The sequence below is a fragment of the Vulpes lagopus genome, chromosome 3 (assembly GCF_018345385.1).
Source record: "Vulpes lagopus strain Blue_001 chromosome 3, ASM1834538v1, whole genome shotgun sequence".
NCBI lineage: Eukaryota > Metazoa > Chordata > Mammalia > Carnivora > Canidae > Vulpes > Vulpes lagopus.
In genome coordinates, this window is record NC_054826.1 from 143498627 (window position 1) to 143511302 (window position 12676).

The following is a 12676-nucleotide window of genomic DNA, read 5'->3' on the forward strand; positions in this document are numbered from 1 at the left end:
TTTCCCCAGATTTCTGTCTGGAAATCTGGAAAAATCATGTACTTGTTTTGCAGTATAGTACGCCTCCTCATGGAGGCGTTTTGTTCCTCATTTTTGGGGCCTGCTGGGACTTAGTCTAGTTATTGGCCTGGAAGCAAAGAGGGGTGATGGAGGTGGGTCCTGAGGAGGATCGAGGGCAACTCCCTCAGGGAAGGCTTCACAGCTTCCTCGGGCAGTTGCCGATGGCGGTGGGAGGGCTGTTTCTCCCAGCAAACAAGATTCTTTTGAGTCCCCATTTTACTTAACTAGCAAAAATTTTCAACCTAGTCATTTTAAAGACTCAGGCTTGTCCCAGGGTTTTAGGTATTGGGGCACGAGGGAGGCCCCTCCAGTTCTAGGTGGCCTCTAGTTACTCCCATTGGCCTATTCTCTGTATGTCCCACAGGGCTGAGCCTGGGCTCCAGGAATTTTTGGTGAGTCTGTAACCACTGAGCCATTCCTTTGCAGAGTCTTGTCATTTCCTTTCCACTTTTAGGAACCTCTACTTCCTGTCTTACTGCTCCTCAAGGACAGTCTTCCTGCTCCTGACCTCTAGAAGAATTGAACCTTCTATTGCTCTAGCATTGCTATTAGCTTTCTGTTTTGCTAAAATCCCTTCTCAAGAAATTACAAGGCTCAGCTTCCTGACTGAAATAAGGGGAAGGAAAATACAGGGAGCATGTGCATAGTGTTAAAGTTTAGGATATTACCCTGTGGTGGGGATGAGATACCAAAGTGGTGGAATATAGAGGGAGATAACCTCCTTACACTTCTTGAGAACTTCCTTTCTCTAAATCCATGAGGAGATTGTCCCCAGAACGAGCACTATTCCTCCTTTCACGTCCTCCACTTCCCGCCTGGGGGGCAAAGGCTTATGTTTGGGAAGTTTGTTAGTGTTCCAGTCTGAGTGACTGGCTTCTGGTGATAAATCTTGTGTGTGGATTGTGTGGACAGCCAGCATCCAAAGTAAACAGTGATTGCTGCGGGGAAGGCCACACGAGCAGCCTGCTGGCTGCACTTCAGCTCCTTGGCTGTCTCCTCACAGTTGCCACCGACCATGGCTTCCCCTAGGTTCTGCTGGAAGGGTGGCTCAGGCCTCTGGGGGTGGCCCCTCGTCTCCCTCAGCTACGACCTTAGTAACTCTGGAATTGGGCCTCCTGTCCCCTCACTTGGTAGGTGACAGCAGAGAGGGCCAGGTCTCCTCACACTCCTCACTCTCCTTCCTATAGACTCCCTCCCATCAGCTCAGCCCCCTAGCTGTGCCCTCTGGACAGTGGGAGGCAATTCTCTGCAGTGTGCTAGAAAAGAGGAAGGCCGAGGCTGTTTTGACATTGCTTCTGCCTGGAGCTCCTTCCCTTATTCTTTCCTTTCCTCCTGGGGAGATTCCCACTTACCTATTAAGGCTCAGTAAAAATACCCTCTCTCGCCATGTCTCTCCCCCTACCCTTTGCTCCCACAGCTTTTTGTTTCTGCCTCTGTCATAGTACTTATCATATTGTAGCATAGTGAGTTATTTACCTGCATGGGTGCAAGAACCTTTAAAAAAATTTTTTTAACTCCTTATCCTTAGAGTGGAAGGTGATGCTTGACACACATTGGTGATGATGATAATGACAGCAGCTATTATTCATTATATACTTAGCAGTTGCAAAGCACAGTGCCAAGAGCTCCACACACCTGGTATCATCCCCATCACAGTTCAAGGGTAGCTGTTGGTGTTATCCTAATTTTTGGTGAATTTTGTTTTGATTTTTGTTTTTGTTTTCATTTTACTTAGAGAGAATGTAAGTGGAGGGGAGGGGCCATGGGAAAAAGAGAATCTTAGAATCTTAAGCAGGTTCCATGCTCAGTGAGGAGCCCCAAGTGGTGCTCGATCTCACGACTCTAAGATCATGACCTGAGCTGAAATCAAGAGTCAGATGCTTAACTGATTGAGCCACCCAGGCATGCCAATTTTTGATAAATTTTTAGGAATTCCTAAGGTGGAGATGGAGAAGAGAATTTCAGTTTAAAACAACAGCAGGATCACAGCTGGGAAAGCATGGCCTGTTGGGTGCAGGATGGGTGGTCCTGGGAGGGGATACAAAGGAGAAAAATAGGGCTGGAAAGGTGAGTTGGTGCCATATTGTAGAGGCTCTTGGATTCCCTAAGGCACTGCATTTTTTTGGTAGACAGTAGGGAGCCATCGAAGAGGGGCCAGTGTGACCTGAACTAGAGAGTAGAAACCAGGAACAAGGGGCACCTGGGTGGCACAGTCATTTGAGCATCTGACTTTGGCTCAGGTCATGATCTCACGGTCCTGGGATCAAGTCGCACGTGGGGTTTCCCATTCAGCAGGAAGTCTGCTTGTCCCTCTGCCCCTCCCCTCCCTCCTCCCTAACCCCTTCTACCTCACCACTTCCTTCCTGTCCCTGCTTATGCTCTCTTTCTCTCTCTAATAAATAAGTAAAATCTTAAAACAAACAAACAAATAATAGAAGCCAGGAACAAACTGCAGCAGTGAACTAGGTGAGGCATGAGCATCATCACACATCTTGGGAGGCTGGTGGAGGGTGAGGCACCTCCAGGATGGGGCCTGGAGTCCAGAACCAAGCAGCACGGAGCAAGGTCACCCAGTGCTCACAATCAGGGGAGGACCCAATGCAGAGTCATAGGTGTCATCATAAATGTTCGCACCAAGTTTGGTAGGCACACAAAGAAAGGAGGGTGCATGGCCCCTGGGGCTGGGGGCATCAAGAAAACTTTTAGGGGAGATGATGTTTGAGCTGGGACACATGGCCAAGAAGGTACAGAGAGGCAGAGGTAGGACGCAGGGAGGCACCAGTGAGGAGGCAGCGCCAGGGCACCACCAGCACCACCAGTTCATGAGACCCGCTAGGTTTTGTTTGTCATTTGTTTTGCATAAGCAATGCTTGTTTATTGTAGAAAATGTATCAAATACAGAAAACAAAAAAAAAGTTTATAATCCTACTGCCTAGAGGTAATTTTTTAAAAAGATTTTATTTATTTACTCTTGAGAGACACAGAGAGAGAGAGAGAGGCGGAGACACACAGGCAGAGGGAGAATCAGGCCCCACGTAGGGAACCCAAAGTGGGACTCGATTCTGGGACTCTGGAATCATGCTCTGGGCCAAAGGCAGATGCTCAACCACTGAGCCACCCAGGCGTCCCGAGAGGTAATTGTTTTTTAAAATTTGGTGAATATTCTCTCATTTTTATGTGAGTGTGTGTTTATGTTTGAATAAAATAAATGTGCACATATATACATATGTATATATACACACACATATACACGTCGATGAGTGGGAAAGTGTTAAGTATGTGCTGAAGCCTCTCCACCTTATATCTATACTGAATATCCTGCATCACCTGCTTTAGGGATAAAATAAGTTTACATTTCTCAAAAGTTCAAACAACACTGACTTAGAATGCCCACCAGCCTAGCCTGACAGGAAATCTTGTCCTCCTCTAGGGTTCCGGAGTAATTTCTAGGATTATTCAAGAAACCCCTACTGTTCCTCATCTATCCTAGTGGTACTGCTCCCTGCTGCCTTCCTTATGCTGAGATTTAAGTAGGAGAGGGAAATACGGAGGGACACTTCATTCCAACTGGAATGAGAACACCTCCTGGGCCAGGAACCATGTCTTTCTTGTCCGCTGCTGTAACACCTGCCATATAAGACATCTTCAATGAATGTGAATTCAGTGAATGAATTCAGACTTCTCCTTGCTCATGCAATAAGCATTTATTGAACATTTTTGATGTGTTGAGTTCTGTGCTGGGGGTTGGAAGTGCACATGTGGGTAACACAAAACTTTCCTCTGTGATGGATATAACTTAAAGATGAGCAGCTTTAAAAAACAAACTAGGCTTTCACGGGAGGTAGTGAGCTTTTCAGTGTAGGAGGTATTCAAGCAGAGCACTGACCAAGGTTATAGGAGGAATTCCTGCCTGGGGAGGGATGCTGGACTGAATAGCCCCTTCCAAATGTAAAACTCTATGATTGAGTAAGTTTTAGGTAATCTCTTCTAACTTATGAGTCATAACAACCAAATAAATCACAGACGGATTCCAAAGATGATATATTTACAAATGAAAAGGAAATGTTCTCATGGGACTCCGATGTTTGTTGATAATAAATGAGAGTTCTTGAGAAGCCTCAAAGATGTTGCTCTTGATAAGAAACATTTTTTTAAATAATGAAATTAACAGAAGTATTAACTTTCAGAATCTGTGTAAATAGTTGTTCTTTAATTCAATCTGTTTACCATATACAAAGCCCGTGTTTACAAACCAAAGTAGCCCAGAACTCCCGGTGAAAGGCGCAGCATGGGGAATAGTGGGTGCTACTGGAGTAGCGTTGTAAGGTGGCAGATGGAAGCTACACCTGTGGTGAGCAGGGGAAAAAAGGAGTACCAGGGCTCTGTGCACACCTTCCTTTGGAATCTCAAATGCAGCTGCAGGTGCAAAAGGGCCCCATGAGCCTCCCTGCAGGGGCACCGCCACCACCCCCATGAGGAGAGAGGGGCGAACCTCGCAGGCCTCCTGCTCTGAGACTCCCTGCAGCTTCTCCTCCCGAGGAAATCCTCCCAGGAAATCCTCCCAGCCTCTTGCACTGGGCCCACAGGGCACTGGCTGCATCTCCTCGTTCTGCCCTGGGGGTGGGGGGCAGCGGGGCAGAGGCCCAATCCCCGGTGGCCCAGGTGGGAGGGAGGCAATGTAGGCCAAAGGCAGACTCTGCTTCATGGCCCCAGGCCTCCCCAGAGCAGCAGCCCCACTCCAGCCTGCCCTGGCGCCTCGCACTGAGCCTCCAGGCTCTGCTTTCCAGCAAGAAGTCATTCTAGGCCACATTTTAATCACCTGGGCCCAGGGGCTGGGCAGCTTCTCCCTGCCTCCCTGCCTCACCTGGCGGTGAGGCCTCAAGCCCAGCCTGCAGGTGGAGGGGCCTGCAGACAGGAACCCAAGGGGGCGGAAGGGCTGCCTCTCCCTCACACCCGGAGGACCCAGTTTCTATCTCATTCTCTTTGGGGTCTCACGCTGTCTCCTTGTGAGCCAGACTGTGGTGGAGGAGTCACTCACGCAAACACGAGGTCAAAGGCTCCCTGGCTGGTCTCAGGCCTCGGAGAAGGAATGGGGAGCAGAGGAAAAGCAACCTTCCCCGGCGGGTTCCTGAGGAGACCATGCATCTCAGTCCCATGGTTTTGCCTCTCCCGGGGCTATAGTCTTTTAAACAAAATATGGCAAAAAACACTTTCCATATAAAAATTTAGAGTTGGGCTGGTTGAAGAAATGAGATCTGTGGATTACATATAGATCTGAACTCGAGGACATAATGGCTTATTTCTATACAAGTTTTTAGTCCACACTAATTTTACCCAGTATTTTTGAAAGACAAAGTGCTCCAGCATCGATCTTCCCCGTCCAGATGTGCAACAAGTGGAGAAGTTGCTCTTATCTCTGCTCTGACAGATGAGGAGATGGGGGCTGCGGAAAACCCTGAGGACCTCCCAAGGGGAGAACCTTGAGTGTCTCCCCTGGGTGCGTCCTTGAGGGTCGTGCTCAAATGAGCCCTGTCTGAGCGTCACAGAGTCCCTGACACACACTAAGTGCTTAATAAACAAATGCCAGACAATCAGCACATGCTCCCCCCCCCCATAGAATCTCTCTTGGCATCCCGTACATTTCCTTCATGATATGAATTGCAGCATCCAATTATATGTTTATTTGTTTGACCTCAGTGCTCCCGCACCCACACAGTGATGACGGAGACCATGGCTGTTGTATTCACCATCTTGGGTGCTTAGCAAGGCGCCTGGCACCGGGGAGATCCTTGCCACATAAATGGTGAATTAATGAATGGACAGCTGGCTTTGTTGTAGCAATTCTGCACAGTCATGGCTCTTGGCCATGAGACTTTTCTGCCTCAGTTGCTAATCAGTTACATGGAAATACCAATGTCTACTTTCTCAAGAATGGGCTACCTCTCTCTGAGTTGGAAAGTGCCATTGCTTGGTCAATGCTGCCGTCCCAGGAGAGATTCCAGGCTGCTATGTACTTGGCTGCCAGGGCAAACTTGTTCTCCTTCCCCATCCATGAATTAATTGGAAGGAAGATGTTATCATGGACAAGACCCAAACAAATTATAAATTTATACCCCAAACAAAAGTACTACCATGTTATGAAGGAAAATGATATAAAACATCTCAAGGAACTCCTGGAGTGGAAGCCCTTTGAAGGCCATCATTTGGTCACTACTCATCCATCTAAGGTCTTTGGTTGAGCTCTTTCTTTGTCACACACTGAGCTGGGCAGGTGGGGCCCACACAGAAGCTGCTCTGAATGAAGACATTGGCACACAATAGTAACGAGGACATGCTGTAGGTGTGCTGTGGGAGGCAGGCCAGGCACTCGGAGAGCGGCCCTTGGATTTCCAGAGTGTCTTGGACACAAGAGCAAATTAGGTGGTAAAAGGTGTTCCAGGTGGAGAGGACAGGATGTTGAAAGGCATGAAGGTGTGGGAATTCCTGGCTAGTCTGGAACCCATCCCTGCATGTTTTCTCAGGGTTCATGTATGACTTACTGGTTATTGTTTGTTCCTACTCATGGTAGCAGTGTTTGGTGGTGTTTGTTTTGGGGGATAATGGGTTTTCTCCCCTTGCAGTGTCTATGGGAATGGTTTCCATGTATGTTTCTGAAAAACCACACTCCCGGGCCACTGACACCAATGGGGAGATGAGATATCTTGTTTCCAGCCCTTTCCTATAACAGAGATCCCAAGAGACTGCTGTATTTCCATATTTATGATTCATTTCAAGGTCTTTCCAGGTTTGGGAAATGGGAGACCTCTTGCCTAAGCTCTTCCACCAGAGGTGGGAAGTGATGTGAAGGGCCTCGGGCCTGGGAGAGGTGGGTGGGCCAGATGGGCAATTTGGCTGGCCTCCCAGATGTCAGAAGCCTCTGTGGAAACAGGGGCTGGAACAGTGGACGCACACTTGCCCCCCAGCTGGCTTGTGGAGGAGCCAGGCCTTAGCCAGTCGGGGCTGGCTTATCTTTAGGGTGGACCGCTGGGCAGCGGGCCCAAGAGAGGCACACCCTCAGTTCAGCCTGTTCCTCAACACAGCAAGCCGCCTTGTTTTCCCTCAAAGCTGTCTGTTTATACTGACACTGATTCTCCTTGTGAAGTGACATGGCGGGGTGAGGGTGGGGGTGGGAGTGCAAGGTTTTATCCACAGGTGAAAGGCCTGGCTTTCTGTGAGATCTGTGAGATCCTTTTGCTCCCACGTAGAAACTAAGCTTCCTTTCTGACCCAGGTGTGCTCAGCATTTTGTAACACCTTTGTCATCATGAAGTGATCAGCAGCCCATATTCTTATTAAGGCTCCTGGGAAGTTCCGCATTCCAGAGCAGTGGTTCCTCACCAGCAGCTCAGGTTTCCGTCCTGACAAACTCAGAGGACTCATAATATTCTCATTCCTAGATCCCTTCCAATCAGCTGAGGCAAACGGACAGGTCAAGGATGTGAAACACTTAAACCTAACTGGGAAAAGCAGGCATTTGTCCTCCCTACTCAAGCCATGACCCCTTCGCTCTCGCCTGGCCTTCTCTGGATGTGGGATGCGGTGCTGCTCTGTTATTCATCTCACATCTCTCCATGTCCCCTTTCTCCTCCAGATCTGGAACCTCAGACCCGAAGTACCTTCTGGACGATTTAGCCCACCCCCTGCATTGCACACTTGAGCACACGTGCCCAGACACGTTGATGGCTGTGCCTGAGACCATGCAGTTAGTAAGTGGAGGGGCCGGGTCCAGGACCCGAGCTTGTCTGCCTGCCTGCTCAGTTCTCTATCTACCACCTACCCCGCCTCCATCCTCATATCCAGCCCTGGGTATTTTATGAAATTCCCTCTCCCAGCTCTTCAGGCTTTGTAACCAGAGCTTGATGTTCTTTATGTAGATGATATTTAAGAAAAGTGTTGCATAATTTTTGATTTGCTTGGGGTTGCAATACCAGCTTGCGGGAAATCTATTAGAAATGTGTGGGGAAACTCTGCAAAGCTGCCTCTATGACTTCGGCGTTTGGTTTTCAAAAAATGGAGCAGTGATGTCATTCGCTCTTGAACGGAAAGAACAAAGCAAGCTTGTTTTCGGGGTCGAGCAGGGCACTTCACGCAGAGGCTGGAATTCTCTTATTGACCATTGTGCTGAACCTGTAAATTGTCAAGTCTCTGGATCTTTTGGGCCTAAATGGAAAAGCAGTTTCTTCAACATGGGGAAGAAAGTATAGGCTTTGCAGTTTCACAGAAGTAAACCCCAAGTAATATCCTCTGGAAGGCTAACTCCCACTGTGGCCTGCTGTCTACGTGCCAGATATGGTGCCCTGATATGTCGTACAGATGGTAGCTCATCGTCAGCCCAAAGTGGTAGTAGCATTTATATTATTCCTAATTTTATGAATGAGAAAAGTCATTTATCCAAAGTCACACAGCTAGAATGAGGAAGAGCCTGGAGTCATGTTGGCTGACTGTAAACCTTCCAATCCAGAAATGTCTGAAGACACAGCAGGAGGTCTCCTGGGGATGAAGGGCATTGAGCTGCTGTCTCCTAACCAGAGTCTGGGCTGAACAAGAACACTTGATCATGTTTCTTTTCCTCTGTCCCCATCTGCGTATTCTATCCTCATGGGAGAATTAAAAATGAGAGGAAGCCCAGCCACCTCCACCTGCCCTCTCAGCATTTGGCACCAGTGGCCACAGCAATGAGGATGGCCCAGACTCTGGTGTGACGGCCTGGCACATGGTTTCAAGTTCCTGGGACTAGGGTTTGGACCACAGCTGCGCTTGGTCCAGGGAGGACAAGCTGGTTGCTATTTACCAACCTCTAGTCCCTGAACTCAGTCTAGTGGCCTTTGAGAAGTCACTCTCTGTGGGAATAAAAGTTATGGAGAAGGAATTTTGTTATCCTCTACACACGTCTAGGACAGGTTTATGATTGCCAAATAAAACAAGTACAATTTTCTCCTCCCAATAAACTTAAACACACATATTCCAGAAACATTTTGTTGTGTCTTTAGATGATTGCTTTTCTCTGTTTGGCACCTTGTTCTTCATCAGGAAGACTCTGGGGCCTCAGGGGAAAGTGGAGAGTCAAAGTCTCTCTGGCCATAAAATAGTGTCACCCTGCTGATGGAGGAGCCCGTAATGGCTTTGAGAGAGCTCCAGGCTGATTGCTAGGATGTACTATCTGTGACATGAAGAAGGGGCTGGCAGGTCTTGGCCAGGGACAAGGACAGTGTTGGAACATACTAAGCAAGAGAGAGATTTTTAAGTAACTGGAGAGGTTATGGGTCTCAGCCAGGATGTGGGGAATTCAGCTAGGGTGAGGGACAGCACTGACCCTTTGAATAGAGGCAGTATCAGCAGTCACTGTGTCCCCACATCTGGAGTGACACTAGGAACCTTATGGGTGGATCTGAAGAAAGCCATGAAGAGCATACCAAGCCTGAGCAGAAACACTATGTTAGCTTTATTTTTGGGTAGGCTTGCCTCAAGTGGTGGCAAAGAAGAGCAGCTGGAGTGCCAGGTTCATATGCCACCAGCTTTGTTACCATCACAGAAAGACGTTTCCTTTTTCCCAAGAAGACCATGAAATTTCCAAAGCTGTTGCTCATTAGCCCAGCATGGCCATGTGGTAGGACTGTGACCTTGATTGGCCAGGCTTGGGGGAGGTAACTACTTTCAAGGCCTTGGACTGAGACTGGGGGAGAAGTGATTCCTCAAGGAAACCTGATTCCTGTCATCTCTAGAGGAGCGTGTGAGCGCTGAGCAGCTAAAACCTCACATTTCCACACTTCCTGACTTGGAAATAATGTGATTGGGTATAAGTCAAAGCCAGAACCTAAAATAAAGAATCAGTCACCTAAGGTCTTCACGTAATTGCCAATGTTCCTAGAAAGTGGGGTTTCCCCCAGCCTATTCTAGAACATTTCCTAAGATAAAGTATGCTCAAGCACTGGGCTCTGGAAAAGTAACCACATGATTAACAAACGTATGGCCTGGAAGCTGGGGGAAGGGCAGGGAGGAGGCTGAGAGAGAAGGCTCACGTCCTTTTGGCCACAGACAGTATTAGCATAAGGGAGGAAATGTAGCAAGAACTAAAATCATGAAGTGGTTTTTTTTTTTTTTTTTTTTTTACAAAATAATAAAAAAAAAAAGATACAGCATCTGCATTAATATATAGCCTCATGAAAACCCAAGTAATTTCTGTCATTCTGATATTTTTAGGAGAACCGACTTTCTAAATTCCTTATCATTTTCTAAGTTATGAGGTCATTTAACCAGGTGACAGACTCTTCCCCATCAGGTAAATCTCCTCTCATCTTTCAGTGCTACCTCTCAAAGGATCTTTCCAGCTTCATGTGGGGAGAGATCCTTTTTCCTCTCTTCCTCGTCAGCATTTCTGCTTTGGGTCCTATCTCTGTGGTAGCACTTGTCACAAGGCACAGTGATTTTTTGCTTGGCCAAGAAGCTCTGTCAGGTAGGAGCTGTGAGATTTGAGGCGCAGCATTTGACTTCTCTGAAACACAAACTGGGACACTTCCTTCCACCCAGAGATGCTGCCAGAATTAAATCAACCGATGCATGAAAAACTCTTGGCGTGCTATGTGGCACATAGGCGGAGAGTGGTAAATATTAGCAAGTAGCATTTTGGTGTTTATTCTCATTTAAATAATAGTAATTATTATTATTATGTCCTTTATTCAGTGGTGAACTCCTTGAGGGCCGCGAATGTTCTGAGGCCATAGTAGGTACCCTATATATGTGGGTAGGGTGGGAAGGAGAAACAGAGGAGAAGGGATAGGAGCATAAAGGAAGAGAAGAAATGGAGGGAAAAGTAGGGAAGAGGGAAATATGGGAACAGCTAAGCAGGTGGTACTGCTGGGTTTGCCTAGAAGTAACAGCAATGTAGCCAGAACTGGCCAATCTAGCTAGGAAGGATCTTAATGTTTTGGAGATGAGGAAATGGAAGGAGCAAAAAATGTGGAGGAGCAGGTCTAAACCATTGTGTTGGCAGAAGTAGGGCTGGAGTCCAGGCTCTGCGAGTTCTCCTCCTCACATTCACTGCTGTCCCTTGGGTTATCCTCTCCATTCTCCTTAGTGTCAGGGCAACCACATGGCTTGATAAAGCTTAGCTAACCTCTGCCACTAGATGAATAGGTCATTTCCCGTCCATCCTCAGGTGGAGAGTGAGGAGAACATAGGTATGCGGTAGGAATTTAATGGTATCTGTATCATTTCAGTGGTTCTCCTGTGAAAACCAGAAGACAACCATTAAGGAGTAACACAGTCCTTAATCCAGTAGGCACCAAGGGACCAAACCCTACTGCAACCATGAAGAATCTTGACTCTAGGTGCAAGCGATGAGGCAGTGAAAGAGGTACCGTGTACATCTCTCGAACATAGGTTTGAACTCACCTGCCTACGAGGATTACTGCCTTCCTTGGGAAATGGGCATGCATTTAGATGATCAAAGAACCAAAACAGAGCACCTGCAGCCCATTCTGAATGGAGCATCAGAAAAGAAATCCATCCCTGTGTGAGTGGATTTGGTTCCTCAGAAACTAATGAAATTAATAGGAAGACTTGAAGGGCATGTGTGAAAGGGGATGTAGGAATGAGCTTGAGACAAGAGAGCCACTCTGAGGATTGTAATGTCTGTAATATACTTAAAATATTTCATCATAGGTGGTGTGTTCTCATGTATGCATTTCAGAGTTATGTGATAGCCTAGATATTGTTGTTTGTCCTAATTGAGAATTTACATCCTAGGGTGGCAACCTGTACTCCAGAAACAGCTACTGCAAAGGCTTCCATGATCTTTATCTCTGATCAACAGCAGAGGCTTTACCAGTTGTCATAATTAATGTTAGAAATAAGTTTCTGTTAAAAAAAAAAAAAAGAAAAAAAGAGATAGGTTTCTGTTGATGCAGTTGGTGGCTTTTCAATTAGCATGCATAATGGATGCTACCAATGCAGTTTCATTAGTAAGATTACTAGTGGTAAAGATGTGTAGACTTTAGAGTAGCTCCCTGCCCTTGCTTGAGAATAATATAAAAAAAACTATGCAGTCCTGTAGTTCTTAGTGATGCAATCCTACGCCCAGAATTGAATTCCAAAGATAGCTGCTGGAAGTTTATAAGATTGATTGAAATCTGCTCCTAGAATATCATCATGCTTTTCTGAAATGATGATGCGATGTCAGAAGCTGTAGCAGCCATGCCTTAACTATGAAGGATAAAAGCTAATATGTTGAGTGTATTAATTATCCAATACTGCTTCATGAAAGGGAGGTATTAGACAAAATGACCTCCAAAGGCCGAAGGGGCTATAAGACTGAAGAATAAGGCTGACAAGTACAGCCTGGCAAGAAATGGTTTATTAAAGGGACTTACAGGTCTTGGCTGGTGGCAAGAGAAGATTTTTGCAACCTCACCTCCTATAAAATCTGTTTTGACCTGTTTTCATTGCCCTAAAGGCTGGGAGACCACCCAGAAGGAGAATGTTTGAGAATGATAGTCATATCTCCAGCACAGATCAGGGACGTTATGCTCCAAGAGTGTACTTAAGGGTGTGGTTAAACAAAAAGGAAGAATGGTAGGGCT